Below are 24,432 nucleotides of genomic sequence, written 5' to 3' on the forward strand. Positions count from 1 at the left end.
GTAACTCTTGCTGTGATTGTAATGCAGGATTGGACCTGATACAACAGCTTCAAATATGCTCAGTAAATTTTACTGTTCTTACACATACTGTTAACAGATTAGCCTTAAATCAAATACTAGGTTAGGATTTTGCAAATTTCATCTTGTTAATGATATAAGCAGCAGAGTGCCAGCTTCACTTGCTTATTCAGGCTTATTTTGGGATGTTGCTTATGCAAAGTGCTGAAGGAGCTCAAAACGCATAGGAGAACAATGTGCATGGTTTAGGAACATGCAGTGTGCCCACTCAGTTTGCTCAGATTAACGCACGTAATGGAGGCGCTGAAGTTAGTAGCTGTTGCTTTCAGTTGCCCTTGGAGAGAGCAGGGGGAAATAGTACCTCCAGAGAGCTGCTGAGATCCCAGTTTGCCTGGACTGGCCTTGGGAGGTGTCCGTTTCTCACCTCTTACTGCAACGAAAGCTTCTGCTTTCTTTATTCAGAAGTGAAGTAGGATAGATTCAAGCTTTGAGGTCAGAGGCCAACTATATGTTTCTACCCTGTTATCATATGGAATGGTTTATAGGTCCAGAACTCACCCAGGTTTCATTGTTTGGTCAGGTTTGTTTGTGTATTGCCTCACAAGATCAGGTGTTTGTGACATTTGTAAAGATGAGATCGGTGCCTTCACGTCTATTGCAGAGGCTCAGAAACTGTGATTGCAAAAAGACCTCATGGCAAACAGGCATTAACCTCTTGGGTGTTACTAGTGTCTTATGTCCCACATCTGGAAAGTGAGAAACAAACTCAAGGAATAAAGAATGATAACCTTGTCAGAGGAAATAGAAGAAAAATACAGAATGCCTCCAGATATAATGGCTTTGTGTCCCATCTGAGAAGCTAAAAAGTCTCTGCATCCCATCTGAGAAGCTCTTGGTCTTCTCATCGGTCAACCTTGGCATCTATTTAACTGAATATGTATTTAATTTTCTCACATTCACTGGAGGAGTCTCAGCTGGAAAAATCAGGCAGGCATCTATCCCCCACTTCTGAACGAGCAGCACAGATTTGTGGATATCAAAGAGAACTTGCCCCTGTTTTTTAACATTTAAGGATCTGCTGGGTTTGCTGCTTTGTGGTTAGCTGGTTGCCTGTGTTTGCATGTGGAAATCTTTGTTCTAGCACTGTGTTGTTTCTCTGGAATGCTATGAGCAGTTGTTTTTGTTTGTTCATACTTGGGTGGAGCTAACTGTCTAATTGGGTAAATATTTGCAATGTTATACTTGCATGCACAGAAGACAAAGAGGGCTGGATTCCTATTGACATAAATGGCCTTTTACACCAGCCTGGCAATGTAAAGGCTTAAATAAAATTGATAACTACAAAGCCACTTCTTATGGTCAGACTGTATAACGTGGATTTAGTATAAATAACTGTCATGTCCACATTTATTTCTAATTACAGATGGACTATATTTTCCAGTTGGGAGGTCTTGTGATTACAGCCATGAAGGGGGAAGCTGCCTTACTCACTGACTTCACGTTCAAAAGTTCTTGACTTCCTCTGGGACTTAGCCCTGTTGAAAAACAAGGCATTTATTTACCAGCCTGTCTTTGGACATCAAGGGTGAGTTTTCTGCAGATGTAGAAATTTCCTGAGTGAACAATAGGTCCAAATGCCTGAAGCTGTTTTGAAAATTGCAAGCTTGCGGTGCTCATGGAAGGTGTGTTTGTATATATAATAAATACCTTGTGTAAACCTTACCAGGTGACTACTGCATGTTTTATCATTAGCTAAGCTACAAAGTACACTATAAAGATCTACACACTTACGAACAGTTTGTAATGAAGACTTATCGCTGAAGAGGCTGTTAATAGGTAATTCAGCCTTTCTTTGTACAAAGTTTAATCAAAATGGTTGTGACCCAAGGAAAAGTGAAACTGAACTCCACAGCTGAGATAATGTGTAGACCTGACCCTAGTTCAGCTATGTAGCTGTGGCTATGAAAGCCTGGAGGTTATCGTGAACTGCTTTATCCTGATTAGTCTCGAAAGAATTGCATAGTCTCATAGTGCTAGTGCTTCACACATGCCTTAAGGGAACAAGTGTCTGTCTGCAGGTCTAAGAAAAACTTTAATGAGAGTTTTGTTTTATTAACAATTATTTGTCCTGTTTGAAATTCTTACTATATTTCTTCAAGGTTCAGCTATTTCTTGTCTTCAAAAAATAAATAAGAATAATTTAAAGTTTCACTTCAACAGGGCCAAACTCTGATGCTCTTACACTGTCTGGTATCTTACTTCATCATTAGTTCCACTGGGTTCATTGGTACTAATTGTGGTGCAAAGTATCCCTCAGACTGAGTAAAACTTCCCAATCTGTTTTAAGCCCTTTATTACCACAGTGTAGCCACTCAATCCTCCACTCCTCCTCATCCTTTACTGCAGGTCCCAGATTTTTGTCTGCCTTTACAATGTGTGTATTGAAGCTCAGATTGTCTCTGAGCAAGCACTCCTGTTGTCAGTCCCTACAGTGTGCTCGCGGATCTCCCTGTATAATCATTCTGTGAAGTAGAATGAGGACGTGAGCCAGGTAATGCAGATCGCCTTGCTGTTTTCGGCTGTGTCCCTTCTCTGATCTAATCCACTTCTCATCCATCCCTACGAAAGGTGTGGTGACAAGAAGCAGCTACAGAGGGACGGAACCTGCTGAGGTCAGTCGTACCACCGCCTGCTTTGCCTTTCCTGCTTGGAAAGTGTGTCTCACTTCAGTTCACCACCAAGCCATTTCACAAGGGTTGTGCTGAATAGCTCACGCCTGTCAGCTGATAGCAAACTGACTGTAACTTTTCTTGTTGTTGGGGTCTTTGTAAGTGCCTTTGTAGATTCTTGTAAGCTCATGTTGAGTATTTGCCTCAGTCACGTGTAACTGGAATTTATAAAAAAGCATGTATGATTCTGTGCTTTTCCTTTCTACTTTCATTCTGAAAACATCTTGAACTTTATTTGCTCAGTGACCTTTATCCAGTTGTAAAATCAGGTTAAAATTGTTCTATGGCTTTAAAGGTATAGGATAAGTAGGAAAGTGAATACTAAACAAGGCAATGAGGCTGAATAAATCTTTTTTCATTAAGAAAGCAGGCTAAAAGTGGTACCACTTCCCTTCCCCAACTCAATATTGGTTAACATACTAAATATATACAGAGAGTCTTCCTTGTGATTTTGAGATTAGTGTTACCAATCCTATTTTTCTACAGTGTTTTTCCTGCTTCTGGTGTGTAAACAATCTGTAGTAATAGTACAGCAGCACCTAATCCTCATCTTCTGGCAGCCACCCACGGAAATTAGTTCCCTCCGCAAGTCTTGCTTTTTCTGTGGGTGCTGTGTTTAGTGGCACTGGTGATATGTGTGTGAGTAGCCTAGGACATTTCTCACTTTCCATCAGACCTTTATCCCATCATCACCGTGTTTTCGGAATACTTCCATCTGCTTTTACCTGAAGATTTGGACAAAGCTTTCTAACCTGGATTATATATGTATTTCACTGACTTTACTGTGAATGCTTATCTGAGTTGGGTGAACAGTATTTGTCCTGTTGTTTGGTCTTGGGATATTACTGAAGACTCATTTAAGTAACTGAGAAGCTTTCATGAGGTTGGGGAAGGAATGTGCCCTTTTATGCTTCTACTTACCTACCTGGGCCTGCTAAAGCCAAGTCTTGTGCATTCACAAGAGAAATTTCACCATGAGTATCTGGTATTTGGATTGGCAGCTAGTCAGAAATGCCTAACTGCCCAGTGGCTTTCCCCACAAGCAAAAGTTCAATTTGCACTTGAAATTTTTAAGCACATGTTTAAAGTCCACAACCTAATTTGCTGAGGGAGGTCATTAACATTTTGCTTCATATTAGGAAATACCCTTTACCAATAAATTTCAATGGGAAAAGCAAAAAACTGGGTTTGTTCCAAAAGATTCATTCATGAAAAATTCTGTTGAATGAAAAAAGAAATTTACAATTTTTTTAAAGATTTACTATATCTGGTGTGAGTGTTTTAGTCTAGACTAACTACATTTTACAGATAACTTAATTCAACTGATGTTTGAGATAACAGTATAATAAATAGTGTAAGAATTATTGGCATGTCCTTAATGTTCCTGTGTGCATATCTGGATTATCCGTAGAAATAAAGCCTGCTGCTATTGCATGTTGAAGTATGTCCATCAATATCTTTCCCAGGGGAACAGAACGAACAAGGACTGGGAGAAGGTGGTTCAGCAAACACGCTCCTCGTGAGGAGCAAACTTGATAGTAGCTTGTCTTTAACTCTTCCCAAGCAGTGGAGCTTGTCATTGCTTTTGCAATAAACTGTTCTTCAGGAACAGATACAAACCAGCTGAAAAATAATTAAAAACATAATTGTATGTAATACTGGCCATCAAACAACTTAGTCTTTTTGAAAGGCTACTCTTCAGCATGAAAAAAAGACTGGCAGAAGTGCAAGGAGAACAGAGAATATTTAGGACCAGTGGAAGCATGGTTGGCCTTTTGCCCTAAAGAAATGGCTTGATGAGAAGATCTTCTGCTTAAACCAAGCATTAATAAAATAATTTGAACCTAGGCTTGAGGTAATGATGTTTAGCAAAAATGCTGCAAAGGCTTTTTTACTGCCCAGAGTGATACTGAACTGAATGAATGCTCTAGGAGTCTTCTGTGCGCCAACCCACAGCTGCATAGTTGATCCATTCTGCCTTTGGGGAAAAAGTGAATTTGTACTGAGATATGAAATTTTTAGTTCAGGTCTTTTACAAAGATTTGTTCCCAATAGCTAAAATCCTGTTTGACTTGTCTCTTGCAGTTCCTTTACAGTTTATTGCATAGTACATCAAGAAAGCAAACAAAGTTTTATTCTCCTCTGGACAGCTGTTAGGAACAGATCCACTGACTCAACTGCTCAAGAGGACAAAAACTGAAATTTGTTTTTTTATTCCAAACTAACGCACATAAAAATTCTCTCCTTCCTAGGCCCACAGTCCCGTAGAGTAGGTATCAACACATAACTAAAGAATGAGAGAAAATACAGCAAACTTTAATATCTATGACTGGATTAGCTGCTGTATCATTGTTGCTATCAGTGACCTCTTCTGCTAGTAATCACCATTTTTTTCTTTTTTTCCCCCCAAACTGCCTGAGCCATAGCTGTTTCAAACCGATTTCCTTTCCTCATTTAGTCCATCTGATAATGCCAACAGACATTATTTAGTCTCCTGAGAAGACTGAAAGAGGGAGGATCCAGAGCTGGTTTAAATTCACTTTTCTCTGCTCACCCCTTAATCTGTGTCAAGTTATGCCGGTTATGCTGTTCCGAGAGACAGCTCAGGCTTCTTCATCTGTCTTAGTAGCACTGCTTTGCTTTTCAAATCAGCAAACAAGAAGCCATGCCTTAAATAAGCTACTTCATTATCTTTTTTTTTGGATTTTTTTTTTCATTAAAAAAAAAAGTTGTTTATCACTGATAATAATTTAAACATGTATTTTTCCTTGTAGATCATAAATTGAATGGACAGTTTGCAGTCATTTGTCTACCATTTCAATGTGGAAATCAATTCTCAGTTATCTACGCGTGGCTTGTCTGGATTGCGGATTAACCAGGCTGGGGATGCACTGACCTCAGTTTATTCACTACATGGAAAGTTGACTTCGGACCAGTAGGCTGTATTGATTCAAGCAGTGTGTTGCATGAACATCTGTCAAATCCACAGCTCCCTCCAGTTCAGCAGCAGATTATCTGCATCACGGCTGTGTGAAGGCCTCTCCAATAACCCCTACAGGCTCCGACGGCAGTGTGCAGAATCAGCTGTCATGATCAGGCTCCTGAAGGAGCACCAGAGAGCAAGGCACAGATACAACACTTTACACTCTTCCCTTGAATCAAGCTGGGCTTATTTATGCTCTGGGACCCATGGTGGCAAACCCCCAGCTGTCTGAAGCTGAGAAAACAATCTTCTTTACTCCTTAAACTACCAGCACAGGAGAGATTTGCAACTTTAAATAATCTAGTTAGTTACTAGTTAGTTTAATTTAGTTAGTACTAAACTGGAGTAGACTGAATACACTGTGCTTGTAGCCAAGGCTGCTGTTTCCAAAAACTGGTCATGGCTACAGCAAGCTCTAGTTCCATGTGTTTCCCTGCTGGTGGCCCCAGCAAAATGGTTTTCCTTTTCACCTTTGGCAGCAAACATGGACCGCTTGACCATAATTTGTATTACTTTAAATTAATAGAATGTGGTGAGTTTAGGCCTTAATGCAGGTCATCAGTTCAATTTTAAATGCTTAGGTGTTTAAATAATGGACTGCATAATAAAATGATATCAACAAAAAGGGTCTAGTTTGTTTTGTTTAATTAAAAAAATTTATAGATTTATATTTACCTTGTTATCTTTATCTTTTCTTACTCCAGAGAGATTCTGAATAGAGGTGCTATCTCAACTTTAACTATGCTCTTGCAATCTTGTAATCAGTCAAACCAGTAATTTATGTTTCTGCTGAAAGCAGGTGAGAATTGACTCATGTATTGCATCCATGTCTTTGCAGGTCTTTCGTTTTCAAGAAATATCTGCACTAGCAGTTTTTTCTTAATTTCAGAGTCTTCAAAACTCCTGAGCTTCTACAGGAAAGCCAGTGCTCTCAGCACCATACGGGGGTGCTTGATGCCTTGCAGAACTAAGTCCCAGGAGTTCGATCCTGTACACATTGAAGTCGTTGGCCATATCCACATTGACTTCAATGTGGCAACTGGAATCCTGGGGTAGCAGGATTATTCCTCCCACTGAATGACTGGTCCTGGGTTTTAGGATGTTTCCCCATTCTGTCACGTACATCCAAAAGTTTTTTATTTGTCCATGTGTGCTTCTGGCAGTCTGTATTCCTAGATGACCTATTTTTGCAAGAATCAAATGCTTATGACAGCAGGAGGGTTTTATTGGTCCTTGCCGGGCTGGCGTGCTGACACCATTGCAGTGAGAGTGCTCACGGTCAATGACAGTGCAAGTCCTGGCTAAGCAAACTCCTTTCCCGTCGACTCTGTATCAACCACTTACTAGCAGCGTGTATTCGAGAGGATGGGCTCACGCAGGCCTGTTTGCTATTAACAGAGCCGACTCCGAGGCTAACTAGCAAGCATGGCCAGTGTAGTGATGGAAGAGAGGAGTTGCTGTGCAGAGCACGCTAATAAAGGAACACGGGCACCCTCCTTTTGTCCTGTAAACTTGGTACTGAATCACATACAACTCGTGGTTTCCTCCATAGTTTCATCTTACTCAGCTAAAAATTATAAGGGTGTGACGGATCAGCAGAGGTCAGGTGAGACTGGATGGAAGGGGAGGAGTGGCTCTCATTTAGATTTTTTTTTTCAAACCAGATTTGGTCACACCTCTAATAGCTAGGCTCAGCTGTGTTTTCAAGTAATCTTAATAATAGGTTGCTAGAATGCTTAGCTTGTTCAATCCATTCAGTAATTACAGCCAGTGTCGAAGTCATAAAATTGAGTGTGGGGTGACGTCTTAATGAACACAGTAATTTGACTCCGAGTACAGCTCTGTACAGCTTCCTCATGTGCGGCTTCCTCTTGGATGGAACAGGGCAATCATCAAATAGACCAAGTATATGTGGCAGCTGAGGACAGAAAATGAGCATTAAAGTGACCATCAATAAGATCATTTCAGCCATGCAGGTTGAGGAGAGCAGAACTAGGAATACTCAAGCTGGATTAGCTCTTTTTTAAAGTCTCAAAGTGCTGAGAACTTTGTGGTTTTATTCAATATTAAGGCTGGTAACTCCAGCAATATCCACATGCTGAGGCAATGTTTTTAATGACTCGGGAAAGAAGCTGCCTACTGAATCACCAATATCCAAACCTGAAGAACCTAAACGATTTTTGGAAATCTGAATATAATTAAGCATAGTCTTGTTCTTTTATTAGGTGTGCAGTAACCACAGATGATGACATTCCACTTACATAACAGTAAAAAACCTACTTGTTTTAGTTTTCTACCAGAGAATCTGAAATCTGCAACCTGCAATAGTATGTTTAGAAGGACTGAGAAAGGGACAAAACAAATAACTAGAAGGAATGTATATATAAAATAACTATACTAAATAGGAAGACAACATTTCTGCTCATAAAATTCCTAAACGACAAGTTGCTAGAAGCTGGGAAAATTTACTGGAGGGCAAACCATGCAAGCTTGTGCTGTTCTTAACCCATTGGCCATGGTCAGATACTGGGCTAGCCAGACCTTTGATTTGATCTAGGATGGCTGTCTTCTGCACTCAGCATGTTGCCCATCTTCTCTGAACACCACAAGCAGTTGCATCAGATTAGAGGAATAGACAGTGGGTGACCCAGACTGTTCCAAAAATTAATAAAAAAAGCCAGGTAAACATTGTGTGAGGACATGACTAATGCAAGAAGAACAGAGGGTGGAAATTCAAGGAAAGGCAAAAATGATTAGTAATAGAAAATATGTATTTCCCAAGATCTTGAATGTAGTAAGAAAGTTCCCCAGGGATGAATGCCATTTAGTTTCTAAAGTAGACTGAGTAGGAGGTTGGAAAATGCTGTAAAAGAAATGGTCTCACATTTTCATCTGTTAACCTACTAACCTTTTCTTTACAGCATCTGTTATAAGAAGTGCTTTGCAAATAATTTGGCTGTTTCTTATAGCAGAAATTGTTCTGCCCAGATGCTGACTTGTCTGTTTTCCAAGCAGAGGTATGCCAGAACATCAGCAGTCACAGGGATTACCCAATATTTGCCTGCTTAAGTGTTGGCAGTAACTGCTGGCAAAGGGGAAACACCTTTTTTGGCTGTGTAGGCTACTTTCATCATATCTACAAAACTGAGAGTAGCTATAGAGGTGTAGAACAGCTATAGAGATCCAGAAAGAAGGACCCTGAGGCCTTCAGCTTAAGCTCCAGTTCTACACTTATGCCTATGTTATTCTGGAGTAGATCCCATTATATTGATCTAATTTTAAACAAGCTTACCTGAAATTTAAGTATTTGATGTACTAGAGAGTTGTGCTGTATTCTCTGCTGTACTAAATGGATATTGCTATCTTAATTTTGGTGGAATCAGAACACTTTCCAGTGGATGAAGATAGAAAAATAGGAGCTGGATCCAGAACTTTCCACCTCCAAGCTATAAAACTCACCAAGAAAGATCTATTGACTTGCCAATGATGTGTTATCCACATTGAAGTGGCAGCTTTTACCATCACAGTGGCATCAAGCCGACTTAGACCTCTCCTTCCAGTTGGTGATTTCTTCCAGAAGAAGACCAAAGAAGCAACCCAGGCAAGCTTTCCCTCTATCTGGTGTCCATATTATGTGGCTAGAGGACTGCAGTCACATTGTGGGTGCTGAATTTAATTATATACACAAAAAATAATGAAGATCACAGCTGAACTCTGCTGAAATGCTAATTAGAAATTGGCCTCCTGTTAGTCTTTTTGCTGGAGTGATTACATAGCTTGGAAGAGCTGAGAAAGGCCATAAGCTTTATAGTTATGACAAATTGCAAAACAGCTGGAAATAAACAGTGGACAGGGAAGCACTTTGTTGCAATGTCTGTCTTCAATTGCAAGTGAAGCTAACTTGATGGCTTTGGTGCTATCATCATTCTGACTTATCTTTGATTAATGCATGTAGAATCTCAGGAGCCCTGGAACACCGTTTTATACCTATTTCATAAGTGCCTGGATTCCCTTGTTAAGTAATCTGGCTGTGAGCAGTTACAAAGCTGTTCTGCTTCTCCTAACATTTCAGAGGAGAAAGAACTTGGCATTTTCCCATCCTGCACTATAACAGCGGGGGAGACGTACCTCTTGCACCCCGCCTGTTAATTGGGCATTGTCAGAAGGTGCGAAAATTAAAAATGTCCGCTGATAACCACAACACCTTCTCTGCTAAGCATCCTGAGTGCCTCTCCTTCTCTCTGCCTCTCCCCTGAGCCGCAGCAGACCTCACCGGCAGGCTGGGACCTGTGCCTGGGACACTTCACTGCCTCTTGGCTGCTGCAGCACGAGATATTGTTTTGGGTCTGCTTGAGATCCTCCTCCCCTCCTGAGGCTCGGGAGTTCCTCCTTTGGCACTGCTGTCTCCTCTTTGGAAAGCCTCTGCCTCCACGACCTGCCTTGGAGTTGGGGACTTACTCCTCCCACTCCCACTCCCATCTGGTGCAGCCACTGACCCCACAGACACTCTGCTCTGAACTAACACTTTTCTGGGGAGGCAAAGGCGCTCTGCCCGTGGGGGAAACAGGGTGAGACAGAGTGTGGCTGCTCTCCAGCCCTCCTCCTCTCCATGGCCACAGCAGTGGAGCTGCGCGGGCAGTGACCGCCAGCCGGGAGGGAGTGGGAAAGACAGGGGAGTTCAGCGTAGTGTGGTGACGCAGGGTGGTGCAGGAAAGGCGTAAGACTAATATCGCTGGTCCGGTGGCTACCACGGCACTGTGGCAATATAAAGTTCATACATAATTCATAAAATGTCATGCATTAGCACTCTTTGTGCCATTTACACTTATGGCTGGGATACTGTAGGGATGCTGCGCGTAGCCTCTTGTTAGTTTATACATGGAAACATGATATAGGAACAGAAAACCTGTCGGTATTTCCTACCATCGTTGGTGAAGGTACGAAGAAAAGGAAAATACACTTGAAGTGAGAGAAACAGTGCAGTGAGTGACTGAACCATTTGCCACCACACACAAAAGTTTCAAGGGCAGCTGTCTCCTGGCTTGGACCGTGGGCACACGGGGCTCTAACCCGAGGTGCTGGAGCCGTTGGAGCTTTCGCCTTGAACTGCCGGTGCAGGTGGCGATGTGCGGGTGGGAGAAGAGATGTCAGTGTTTATTTTTTATTCTCAGCAGTGAAAAACAGAGGGTTGGGCTGATTACTTCACCTCTTCAGCTTGCAGGGAGTCATTGCTGCATTGACACAGCTCCACCTTTCACTCATGTGGCTGCAATCCCTATAGTCACTCAAGTCTGAATATATTATTCTACTAGCTTACAACTTACAGAGTTTCAGTTACTTTTTGTCACCCTGTTTTTCATTTCAGTCTAATTGTAAGGATGGCTGAAAAATTATCTTCTGTTTCAATTTCCTTATGCTGTTGCTGGAATTAATTGTTAACGAAGTTTCTTGTGGGGAATGTAATGAAAATACAGTATGATAGTAATATGTTTCTGGTGTGATTCGTTGTTACCAGTGGAAATATTTAATGATCTTTTTGTATACGTATAGTAATTGCTTCTTCTGTATTACAATAATAGGTTGCAATACAATTACACTCTTGTTCTTCTTCATATGAGAAATGGGCACATGAGTGGAACAGACTCAGAAAAGCAGAATGTCCCTCATATCTTTTCAATATTCATCTACTCACTTGAGATTCTGCAGTCTTTTGAATAACACTAGACTTTTATAATCAAAGTGATTGTGCAGCTTTAAGATAAACAATTCATAAGATAGCTAAAGTTCATTTTCATAACAAAACTAGGCATTAAGGAGTTACTTCTAAGGCTTTCCCTAAAGGTGAAGACTCCGAGGAATGCAGTACATTGCAGATAAATCCTCCTAATATACAGCAATATATTCTCAGTTACACAGAGACGAGCAACACTCGCTGTTCTCTAATAAACTTCTGCTGGAACCTGGCTGCTGCTGAAAAAGCCTGTCTCTGAACAAAGGAGTCCCTGTCTTGTGAGAGCTCATTACCTATATGATAATACTATTCATTTCTCTTGCACAATTCACCGGAGGGGCAGCGGGCTCCTTGCAAACATCTAATTAGGTCTCGCATCATCCCTGAGCAGCAAGTATTATTTTACCCATTTTACAGTTATGGAAGTTGGGCAGGGGGCTGCGGCCAGTGGCCCAGAGCCGCCTGTCCTGTCACTTCCCCAGCGAGGAATAGACCCTGGGTGTCTTTACTCCTAGCTCTCTCTTCCAAGCTGTAAGCCACGACCTCTTGCAGAAGCTAATTAAAAACTAAGAAAATGCTTTGACAAGCTTTCAAAAGTGTTACTGGTACAGCTGATTTCTGCTGGGATCAGAGTCAAGTTTCTAGCACAGCTGTAATTGTTATCTGCGTTGCTTAAGGTTTTTTAAACCAGGCATAAGACTGAAGACATGCCTGTGTTCCCGATACATTGCAAAGTTCACCACAGTTCCTTGCACAGGTGTTTTTGTTGGCACCCTGGCTCCATTTATCATGGGCATTTAAAAGTGCAAAACTGTGAAGTTAGTGACACACCTTCTTTCAGTCGCATGGACGCAGGCAAAAGTTGCTGGTGTCTGCATATGCAGATTGAGAACTGGTATAGTTTCAATTATTTGTTGTTGATTTGTTAGCTCTAAGATTACTTTATTTCTTGCAATCTACTTTTAAGCATCTAGAAAGCCCTTGGAAGAAGTATGCTACATAATTTGTTAGAATTCATTGCAGCTCAGCTGTCAAAACAACATGAGTGCCCTTGCGTTTGGACTGATGCTAAATCATAAACCTTTAGTTTATACATTCGGTTAGGGGGTGGAAAGAGTTAATCTGCAGGGCAAGCTCCCTTGACAACTTTAGAAAAAGCAAGTTATGCAAAAGCTGATGAGAAGTGAAAATCACTGAGGAAGTGGATCTTTCGAAAGGAAATGTGACATTTTCAGCAAAATCCCACTAAACCTCCTCCTCTTGGCATCACGTGCGGGCGAAAGCGATCTCGTGTCTGGACGTATGGCAGCAGGGTTTGCACCGAGAGGCAGGATGCTGCTCACCTGCAGGGAGCTGCGATCTCTGCCTCTGTTCAACCCGGGTGAAAAACATGGTAGAAAGAGGATCTCAGATGTGGAGAGGAGGGGTCGGGATATCAGTTAGAGCATATTTTCCAATATCAAATGACTTGGCGTGACATTTGCTAGAGCAACGCCATTTAATTCTCATTTCAGTGTAGTGATAACTTGTACTGCAGCGTAGTCATTCGCAGAGCCCTGTGCCGTGCTTCAGCAGAGTAGTGCTGCCAATGCTGCAGCACATTCGATGTTGCCAAGAAGCTGTTACTTGCATGAATGTTACTCCTTCTCTACTAAAACTACAACTGTTTACTCATTCTAAGTCATATTCAGAGCAAGGATTCAGAGCAAGGATTGTAGAGAGCGCTTTTTCAATTTGGGGAATAGCTGAAGACTGAATGGGGCACGTTTTCTTAGTACCTACGTTTAAAAACAGCTGGCAGCAATCAGCTAAAAAGGCAGAGAGTAAGTTAAACTACGACCTTACAGACAACCTGAGGGCCAGCGAGCTCTTAGCTACTAATCCTTCACCCTTTCAGCTTTCAGCGAGAGCGACGTGTGAACCGTGAGGCCTTCAGACCGCCCTTGCTGCTGCTAGGAACCGCTGCCGTGCTACGTGTGGCGCGTGATGGCGTGTTTTGCAGAGCCACCTCACCCCTGAACCAGCAGCACCACCAGCGTGTGGAGCCACGTGTTGCTCTGTCAGTATTGCACTCGTGCAACGTGGCAGCGTCTCATACTCTTAGACGGCTGGATCAATAAACAATGCTGCCAGCTCTTAGCAATGATAAATCTCCTGTCCACGTATACACCCTGTTTGGATTCCGTCTGTGATTTAGCATCTTGGCAGCTGCCGCAGGACTGTCTGCTTTCAATCAGTTGGCTCTGCGCCCTGTCCTCCAGCTTATCAATAGATCAGGAAGCCTTCTGCTAGTTTCTCAGGATCTGACTGTGAGGTGCTGGGCTTAACTCATTACAGCAGGACTTGAGGGACATCGGGTACCTTGTGGGAGCAGCTTCTCCATTCATGTCACCCTACGCTACCTCTAGTTGGCATAGTGACTGCTTTCTTCAACAAATTTCTCACCTTCTCTAACCTCTTTCCAAAGGTTTTTTCTTCTACTTGGCTGCCTGGAGTAGACAGAGAGTGATACTCTTCACTTCACCTGTTCATACAGAGACTAAGCCTGGGCTCATTAGTCTAATAGATTTCATTGACAATGTTTTGTCTCCTACAGCTTTTACCCCTGCTTGTTTTTTCCAGGAATAGCTAGTAAAAAGCATTGGTTTAATAAAAGACATTGTGTCTTCCTACAGGCCTTGGTTCCTCTGATCATCACAGCCTCATGGCAGCATGAATGCTGCTGTGACTGGGATTTTTACCGTATTTTTGTATAACCTTGCTCAAGTAGGATTAGTAACTAAGCACCAGCATTGCTGGTGCTGGTGGAGCTTCACTCCAGTGAGGCTAGTGAGATTTTGGAAAATGCCCTGTGTAGATATAGCCTATGGGAGAAATTTAACCTTCATTAAGCAGACAGGCTTAAAGCCTTGACGATGTCATATGTGATGAGAGTGATTGCTTGTGCCAGCATCCTCACAAAGCTCTGCTAATGGCTTTCAGTCCTGCCCTCCAGCACCGCTATTCTTTCAGCACAGGGCCCCTCTGCTAGTCAGTCTTTTGCTGTGATGTATTATTTTATGGCTTTAAGCTGCTCCTTTGCTTTTCTCTTTAAAACACTGGCGTTTTGACTTCAAACTCAGGAAAATTCTACCGCAGTTTAGACCAACAGATGTGGGGAAGGAGAGTGTGCCTGGATACTTGTGTGCATCTGGCCTTGCCCTGCCTTGTGGCATGCAGCATCGGTTAGAGCTGGGCAAGGAGGCAGCGCCGGGCTCCCAAATTAGGACCAAAAGTGCTTTGTTTCCATCCCACTCTGGTATAAATGACTATCTAGGTCAGCGAGGAAGGATGAATCATGCCGTGTGTCCTGTACATATTAAACCCATGTTCTTTGTATAGAGGCACATGCAGTTTCTTGTGGAGAGCTACCAGGGGCTGGGGCTCAGGCAGAGATGGTTCCCAGCTAAGTGCACAGAACTTGCTTGAACCACAGGGTAGCTTGAATCCAATACTGGTTTTATGCATTCACCCTGGTCGGGGGAGAAGCAAGATGGTTGCCTGGTGGAGGTGTACATGCAGAACTGAGCTAGCCCAGGCTTCAGTCCCAATTTTCTCATAACTTCTTTTTTCTAACCTAGAGCAAGTCACTTAAATCTTGTTTCCCTGGCTGTGCTTAACCCACATCTGCTGACTTCTGCCTAGAGAAGACCTGGGCACTGCTCCTGGTCTGAACAGAACCACAGCCTGCTCCCAGTGATGCTGGTGCAGATTAGCAGTGAACTGGGACCATAAACCAAATATCCTGGTTGTCTTTGTGCCTTATGAATCAGGTGCATGTAAACAAACACTCTAGTTTGAGGGAATTTTTGTAATAATAAATGCATGGCTGATATAAAGTACTCGATAGTATGGTGAGACCTCACGGGAACTGCTTGTCCCCTTTATCTCTGGGATATAGAGTTTAGTTACCTTGTTTATTGATTTTCTTTCCTGTGTGTAGTGGCAGCTTTATTACTAAAACACTGGCTCGCTCAGGAATGCAAGAAAACAAAAAAGAATAAAATCCTCAGTTCTGCCATTATCCTCCAAACAACTTTGATACCTGAAAGTGAGGATAAAATCTCAGGTAACGTTCGCTGCCTGCAGTAGAGACCTAGTGCTGAGCCACCCACCTTAGGCTCCCTTTTGAGCTCAGCTGTCCAGATTTAGGTTTTGCTCTGGAGGAAGCTGAACTGTGCCACTGCATCCCCTCACCATACTGCTGAGCTCCTTTTGTTTAAGGGAATCTGGGATAAGTGCTTCTGGCGTTGGTGGCTGCCCTTTGCCAGGTGGGTCCCACATGGATGCGCTTGCAGCACGAAGGAACTGAAGTTCTCCAGCAACGGTTCCTTCAAAAGGAGGAAACAACCTAAATATGCTCATATGTCTCTGAGCAGGGAAATAGAGACAGGGAAATGGCAGGACCGAGCATGGGCAATTCTGCCCAGCGTGTGGTTAGTTAATGTGATGAGCCAGCCTGGGTCGTGCGTTGGCCATCGTGTGTGCGTGGGGTGTAAGGCGAGTCCGTGCCTTGTCCAGGCTGGGGGACAGGCGTGGGAGCAGGGCAGGCTTCGGGTGTTTTCCCCTATAAGTCCCATGTCAGGTGGCAGCTGGAAAGCGGGACCTGCTCCTGAACACCATCAGCATTCTTCTTAAGAGCTTTTTTCCCTGTTAATTGCTTTGTAACCAGTTATGATTAGACAGTAATGATTCCTGGGTCTAATGATAGGAACTACTCATTAGCACATGGGCAAGGGAGCAGTTCCCCAGAGCATGGACGTTTACCAAAAGGGAATACATGAGACATGCACATCTCCAAAACAGGAAACTGAAATTTTAGGATATAATACAGCAGCATATTCTCCATTACCATCATCTGGCACAGTCCAGAGGAAGACACAGAGGGAATCAAGTCTGCATAATACAAACTCACATAATTATAACAGTATCAACCTGAATTTAGCCACTTGGTTTGGAAACAATTGCCCCCAAATATTGGCCTTCGACTGTAGAAAAGAAGTACTCATGGGAGAAGCTTTCATTTAGATAGAAAATTAGAGGCATAAATTAAAAAAGAAAAGCAAGTCACTTTGAAAGTAGCTACCCTTGGTTCAATACAGTGAGCATCAGTGAGCTCTGCTCCATGACTAGGGATGCTGGGTGCTGCAATCGGCTAAATGAGCGTCATGTTATAGCAGCATCGTCTGTGTGGATGAGATGAGGCTGTTCATTTACTTATGGAGAAGAGGGCAATCTGCGGACTCAAGGGCCAGTGTAAGCTTTTTGCTGTGGTTTTCCTTTGTACCTAAGCAGAAAGTTCTAAGTGGTCTAAAACCCCTGAAATTCACAGTAAAAAAAAAAAAAAAAAAAAAGGTGTGTGTGGAGGAAACAGCTCTGCCCGTGAGAGGCAGACAGTGCAGTACTGTGCTGAAACCACACCGAGGTCCCTGGGGCATGTGGACATGCTTCTAGCTGTGCCATTTATTTCCAGTGCAGAACTGCCTGAATCTATCCCGACACAAGGCACAGAAAGGGCTCCCAGCTTGTTCTTAAAATGCAAAAGCAAAAAGTCATTCCTGTAGAGACCTCCTTCCTCCAGTACGTTGCAACCCTCACACGTGGACGAGGTGACAGATGGCTTTGCATTGTGCTTGACATCAATGCATTTAAAGAGTCCAGAATCAGGACATTTTACAAAAAAATAGGCAGCCAGCCTATGCCTGACCTCTACAACTGCATGTGCTTGCAGTGCAAGCTTTGCAAGCACTTTTTCTAGTTGAAGTAGCAGGAGGACCGTTTTTGGGACCAGAGGCAATTATTCTGGTCTGCAATTTCAAGTTGATGTTAACTTTTACCACAAAACCCCAGAAAAGATTGGCTACAGCATTTCACAATAGCAGGGTCCCAGGAAAACATTTCCAAAGTCAGACTAATGGGGACCCAAGTTCTAAGAGAAGATATTCCATTGTGTAAGAGGAGAGAAAAATGAGGAAAATCAAGGTATTGTCTGCCGTTGTTATCTGCTGGAGGCCCAGCTGAATTTCTGCAGATGGTAGATAGCTTTGCCAGCCTTCACAATCCAGTGGCTTTTCTTCATATTTGTTTTGTCTTTAAGGAAACGTGCATCATTTAGCAATTAGATGTTGATCCCGCTATGCAACAAGGTCAAGGAAAGCTTTTATGTTATTACAGTTTTTCCCCCCTAACATAACTAGTTTTAGAGAACATGCTCATGTGCCTTGTGTTGTGGCTACAGTGGAGGAAGAAGGCTGTGATTGCAAAGTTCACAGTTTAAAATGCAGAAAAGGCATTTACTGGGATCCCAGAGAAATAGGGGATGCAGATGAAATAGGAGCTTCCCAGGGAGCCCAGGCAGCAGAGATACACCTGGGAGACATGCTGCTATTGCTTTATGAATTCTTACTAACTTCACTGGGGTTTTGCAGATATCTCACAGCTTGGGCCCATCCTCCCAGAGACCCAAGGCTGGCAGTGGTAATAGCTTGCAAATTAAGAGTGTTTTAATTATGCCTTTCTTCTGCATCATATCTTATGTTGTGCAGTTCAACCAGTTGTTTTTTATTCTACAATGTTGCTGTCTTTTGCATCATCTAACTTTCTGTATATCACTCCATCATTCTTTCCTTTGCACAGTTGCTGCAAAACTTTTCAGCATAAATGCCACAATAATAATAAAACCCCCTCCATCTCCCTGGTGTCAGGAAGGATGCAAGAATTAAATATATGTCCAGCATACTGTAATACAAATTGATTTGAACCTAGCTGAAAACCAATAAGTAATAAGGATTTGTTGGCTTTCCTACCTCTTTGTATGACAGCAGTAAAAGATAGTATCAAAACTCACATACTGAAACACTCCGTTGAAAATAACATTCAGAGTAAAAGTAACTGGTGGTGATTTAAGGTACATCCAGGACCCCACAGACTCGGGTCTGGGCTGGGGACCCCTGCCAGTGCAGAGCAGTTAGTTACCTGGATGTCGGTGAGAGTCATCTTGGGTGGAAGACGATGCAAACTGGTCTGTGGCTATCAGAAACTCATTGTGAATGCGGAAGAGGAGGATGAGCTCATGTCTGTCTCCAGCAGGCATGCCCGTGATCCGGGATGCCAAATGGAGCCACAGGGCGTGCGTCAGAGGATTCAGGTGTTATCATTGGCAGGGCACACCGGTGTCAAGATCTGAGGCCAGGAATCAAATTCTGCTGGGAGAGACTGAGGGAAGGGAGAGCAAGCCTTTTGTGGAGCTTGTATTGTCAGTAGGTTCTCATCAGACTCGGGAACTTTTCCTCTTGTACTCTGTGGTGAGTTTTGCAATCTGATTTTACTGAGAGAAGCTCATTTTGGTAGGTCAAGGGTAGAGTCTTCCTGAGGCCCTGTGCTGATGTTGAGTAACACCAAGCCCAACGCTGCTGAAGTCCACATCTGGAGCTGTTTTTATTTTCTGCAGAGGAAGAAGCTTCTCTTTATCACACAGTGAGATCTCGGCTGCCGCAGCAGTCCTTTCAGCAGCAGCAGCAGGGCTTGAAGCAGAGGGAGAAGCAGAGGCTGAGATCTGAGCCCAGCAGGAGTTCAGAGCGCAAAGCCGTGGTATCGCAGGAGATGACAGAAGAGAGGCAGCAAAGCCCTCTTGTCAGCACTTCAGGCCATGTGGAAAGATGGGCTGGTTCTTGTATTTTTCCACTTCAGCTCTGACAGCATCACTGCAGAGCTTCGGTGGAAACCCCAGCAAAAACTCAGTGAGAGGCACTGCCTCGCGGAGGCAACACAGAGTTAATGTTCCTGGGGAGGCAACAGCTCCCCTAAATCCCTGGAGGCTTTGTGGAAGAGGCTGTTCAGCTCCACAGCCAAGACCTTGCCTATACATAAAGAACTGATCCAGAGCAAGAGCCTCTCTGCTTTGCGCTTGCGTGAGGCAGGGGTTTGCTCTATGTCAAACACTTGGGCCAAAGAAGCTTTTCCCCATCCCCTCGGTGATGTGGTCACTCCATCAGGAGATACCCAACCCCATAAAACCCCATGCCCCAGGTCCCATGGGAGATGCCCTCAGTGCAGCGGCTGGGAGCGCTGCTGCACTGCAGCCTGGACCCCATCTGGATGACAGGGGAGCAGGGCTGCAGGGTGCACCATCAACGGCACACACGTGCAATTCAATATAAAACCCCGAAGGTCTGGCAAAAAGAATCGCTGTTTTCCCCTTTTCCGTGCACTTCCTTATCTTGGTTTGCCTCTACTACACCTGCCTAAGCGCAAGATCCCATCTAAATGCTTCTTGAAATCGCAGGAAAGACTCTCCATGACCCACAAGGGTGCTGAGTTGGGCCACGTTTGCTCCGTACAGCTGCTGGGCAACAAGTCAATAGGAGCTGTGTTTATGAAAGCTGGGCCTTCTCCACCCACTTCTCATTCAAAGCAAGGGTGACAGCAGAAGTCATGCAGGATAAACGCCTTGGATAAAGCTGTGTTAATCTTGGTTTTACATACGCATTGTGTTTTCTATTCACTCCTCTTTCTGCAAGCCGAGGTTCATAAAGGCCTGATGAGGTCCCTCCATTATCTTGGAAACGAAGAACCATTATCTTGGTTCTGATGCTGAATCATCTTGTCGCCTGCAAGACTGAGCTACATGGCCGGTAAAATGCATGACTCCTCCCAGTCCAGCTATTGCTTGTCATCCTTGTGACAACCTGCACGTAGGGTGTCATCCTTGTGACAACCTGCACGTGGAGTGTCATCCTTGCCCGTTGTTTGGTCCCCTTGGTCCCCGCAGCGCGCTGCTCCTGCAGCCTGGGCTTTGTGCGGTGCAGGATGGTGCTGCATCCCGGCATGGACTCACTGTGCCGCTGAGCCGTTTGCAGCAGTTCTGCTGGGTCTTCTGTATTTTCTCCTTATAGATCACCCTCCCTGGAAGGTTTGTGTGCAGCTTTGTGGCAGCCAGGCTTCCACCGTGCAGATGGACACAGCCACCAGACACCGTGGTCGGAAGGTGGGATGGAAGGGAAAAGCACCGTGTCCACCTGGACAAGAGCTACAAGCATCTCCTTTGAAAAAGGGGTTTCACCCTCAGTTCAGTGACCAAATGCTTTAGTGCACTGGCCATAACTGCATTAAAACACCTGCTGGAAGATCTGAGCTCTATATTGTGGTCTGTGTCCCCTGGTTAGAGCCTTCTGCCTTCTTTTTATTCCCTCCTACCAGTGGTGCTTCATGGTGCTGGACCGAAGTATACCTTTTTATAAACAAATTGGTACATGCCAATTAGCATCCAGGAACTGAAATTGCCAGTTCTTTCCTAACTTTTAAAAAAATAGCCAATTTATTTTTGAAATCTTAAGAAATGTCTTATTCAGATGACTTGTCTGGCACGGTTCATACCAGACTGAGTGTAGCTGTATTAGAAATATCCTTAGCATTTTTCTAACATACAGAGACTTGATTCACTGGAGTCATGGCAAAAAAAGTCTTTGTGTTAAAATACCTTTGGATATTCTCTTTTAAGGCAAACGTAATATAGACTAGTATTGATGAGAATATTCTGCTCCGATGAAGATCAGAAGAAAGATGTTATGCCAGCACTGTTGATCTGCTTAGGAAGATGAGGGTGCTGGGCAGGGACTGATGCAGCTCTCCAGCATGCTCGTACCTCTGCAGTTCAGCTGTGCTAAACTGGCAGCTTGTCTTGAGCTGGCAGCTGCCTGTCCTGCCTGTCCTGCCCCTGAGTCACTCTGTAGAACGAACTGAGGCGTAGGAGCCCTCCTTCCCCTGGATGCTGCCTGATGGGGAGCAGGGCAGTGCTGCTCCCCAGGAGGGGTGTGATGGCGTGATGCTGAGCTGGTCCGAAGTTGTCTGACAAGTCATTTTCTAGAAAGTGCTAATTATCAAATAGAATTTCACTGAAACACACTGGCTTGAGAAATTTTTTTTTGAACCATCCTCGTGGCTCCTCAAGGTCACAGAATTGCACCGTGTCTGAAGTTTTTCATTTTTACCTTTCCGGAGTGAAGTGTTCTGTTTTTCTAGATGACTTTCAATTTCAGCTCTTAATGTGTTAAAGTCATATAAAACAAAATATCAAATCAAATTAGCACTTTTCACTGTGTCAAAATTAAGCATTTTGAATAACAAACACATTTCTCCAGAGCTTGTGTGAAATATAAAAATTGCTTGCTTTGTTGCATTTTCTAAAATGGAAAAACGTCCAAATCATGAAATTTGCCACAAGAAACAGATAATAAGAGTCTCTATGTACCTTAAAAGGAGTAACTCAGTCTAAAATATTTTTTTTCCCCTATCTTTTTTTTTCTCTTTGCTTTAATTATCAGTGAAATTACTCTTGCAGGATCAGGACCTATTTAAAACAGATAAAATCTGCTATCTCCTTGACACTATATTATCTTTTCAGCTTCCTTTCTCGACTTTGAGCAAAAATGAAAACACCTTAGCGCTCTTCACTCCGGTATTCTCAATTTTGTCATTTGGGATCCAGCACTTTTGGGGACAGCTGTAAGTCAGCCTCTGAGCCTGGAGCTTCATACAAGGACACTTTTTTTTTGGTGTGGATTTGTCTACTTTAGCAAGTATTTGAGTCGCTCTTGAAAGTAAATAGGAAATATTGTTGTTTCGTAGTAGCAGGCAGAGTTGATGAGTTTCAGCCGCGTTAGAGGAGTTGTGGCTGGGCTTTTGATTTACCAAATAGTAGCAAAGGAGTAAGTCCGGATGGCATATATTTTTCCCTCTTTCATAGGAGTAGGTTTTGTACCCTCTGAACCATAGTGAAGACACTCTGTTTTTATTAGGCTGTAGATTTCCCTTCTGAAATGGTTGAGCGTGGCCAAAGCAAAAATCCCAAGCATTTGGGCTGTTGCTCAGCTGAGCCTCCTCACCTTGGCGTGCGCTTGGAGCCTGTTGCAGCTCCCGAGGATGATGGAACGGCTCCCACTGGGAGCTGGATCAAGTTTTGAGCTGCTCCTCGCTGCTTGTTTATTTGTCCTATTCTCTGGGCTTGGCAGGTGGCATTTTTGCTCAGTGATTCATTCTCCGGCACATGCATTTATCTGGGCTGACATTTTAATCATGCAAATAAGGATCTCCTTAATGAAGAAAAAAATTAATTTCACAACTGTTGCTACAAACACAGTGACAGTCCTGCTAATGTCATTACATTTATAATACAATCAGTGGCTTTTCCATAATTACTATAAACTGGTGCTCTTAACGGTGGAGTAAAGGTTACACAAAGAGCTGTATGACTCCTCTTGTTCACTCGCTTTTTTATCAAGAGCGTTTGGCACTCTTCATACGTCCTTTTGAAATTTTTTGGTCATCACTGCTTCATTGCTTGTACTGCAGATGGCTTTGCCTTTGTCGGAGGAACAGACAAAATAAGTGGCAAGGAGACAACTCCTCTGTGACCTTTTGTGGCTTCTTGTCTTTCACATCGCAGCCTGCAGAGTAAACACAGTGACTCATTCTCTTTCGGTAAATAGCTGCCTTCCCAAGGTTTTGTTATTTGCAGGATTTTTCCGTTAAAAAAATCGGCGCCCAAAGAGCAGCAGGATGTGAGCTCTGAGCAGCCACCAAGCTGGTTTCTGCCTCTGGACCATTACGGATTTGGTAGGCAATAAGGAGTTAAAATACCTGGGCAGGCCCATACCCTTGTAGCACAAGTTCTTCCACAACACGCTTCATTTTTCAGTTCTCCCCCAATGCAGTGTATCAGTGACGAGCTTAAAAACCCAGTTATATAGCCAAAAAAAGGTCAGAAGAAAGGCTTCCTAAGGGGGAAGGGTGCTAAAAAGCTCTGAAATTAGCAGAAAACAAGTGACTTGTGAAACTGAGGTGTCAGGATGCTCGGCACCATCGTGCAGCGTCAGCCTGGCATGAGGAATAGCTGTTTCAGACCCAATGCCTTCGTTCTCCTCTTTTTCTTTGAAATGCTGTGAGCGAGGTGCCCAAGACCCAGGTAAAGGTGACCTTAATCCCCCCGAGGGAAGCGGGTTGGGAAGTGCTGTCTGGTCTCAAGGTATTATGAACCATCCTCAGATTGTGTTACCTCTGCGGAAAGGTGTTTTAGGGTTGGGTTTTAACCTTCTTGTTATCGAGGGAGGGTTTAAAGGTGTTGGAAAACATTTCTCAAAATAGAGCTCCTGCTCTTGAGCTCAGGGCACTGCCCACAGGCACTTGAGGTTGTTCCTTTAAAACATTTCATGTGTCAATAATGTCAGCCTCAGTCTTTCATTTTTACCCCAATGGGATGAGTTTCCTTGGTGGCAGAAATGCAGGAAAAGCAAAGCTCGGCTGCTGAGAGCAAAGCTCTCAGGAACAACAGGTTTGCTGTCAGACCTTGGGGATTTTTCAGGAGTAAAAGAGAAGGAGGAGAACAGTAAATGAAGAGAGAAAAAGCACAAAAGCAGGGAAAGGACTAGAGGATACTGGCAGGGGAGGTTCAGCTTGTCAGCAGGCAATTTAGAAACTTCCCAGGTCACTTTGGCCCCCCACACCTACACTGAGTAAGGACATGATACATTTAATTGACCTATCTAAACTGGAAAAGTCCTGGTGTAGATGGAGTACTGGAGCCGCATCAAACAGGTAGAACCTGTATCTGCAACAGCAGCAGTCACCGTGCATGGTACAGGCTCAGTAAAAGCTCAGTGGAATTGAAAAAATCAGTGCTTGCCCACTCTGGGCGTGCCCCAGGAGCTTTTTCTTTGCAAAGCATCTCTATCCCTGGGGACCAGAATGAGTGTCCGTGTGCTGCACCGACCCACCAGAAACTGGGACCACACTGATGGAGAGGGAGACTGGGAGAAGGACCTGGAGCTGAAGGGTTGCTGGGTCATGGGAAAGGCAGCATGGGCTGGCAAAACTATTAGAAAATGAGACCGAGATCTGGGAAACGATGTTGGGCACTGGGAGCAGCTGCTGGGATG

The sequence above is a fragment of the Haliaeetus leucocephalus genome, unplaced genomic scaffold (genome assembly GCF_000737465.1).
Source record: "Haliaeetus leucocephalus isolate CR32 unplaced genomic scaffold, Haliaeetus_leucocephalus-4.0 Scaffold0, whole genome shotgun sequence".
Classification (NCBI taxonomy): Eukaryota; Metazoa; Chordata; class Aves; order Accipitriformes; family Accipitridae; genus Haliaeetus; species Haliaeetus leucocephalus.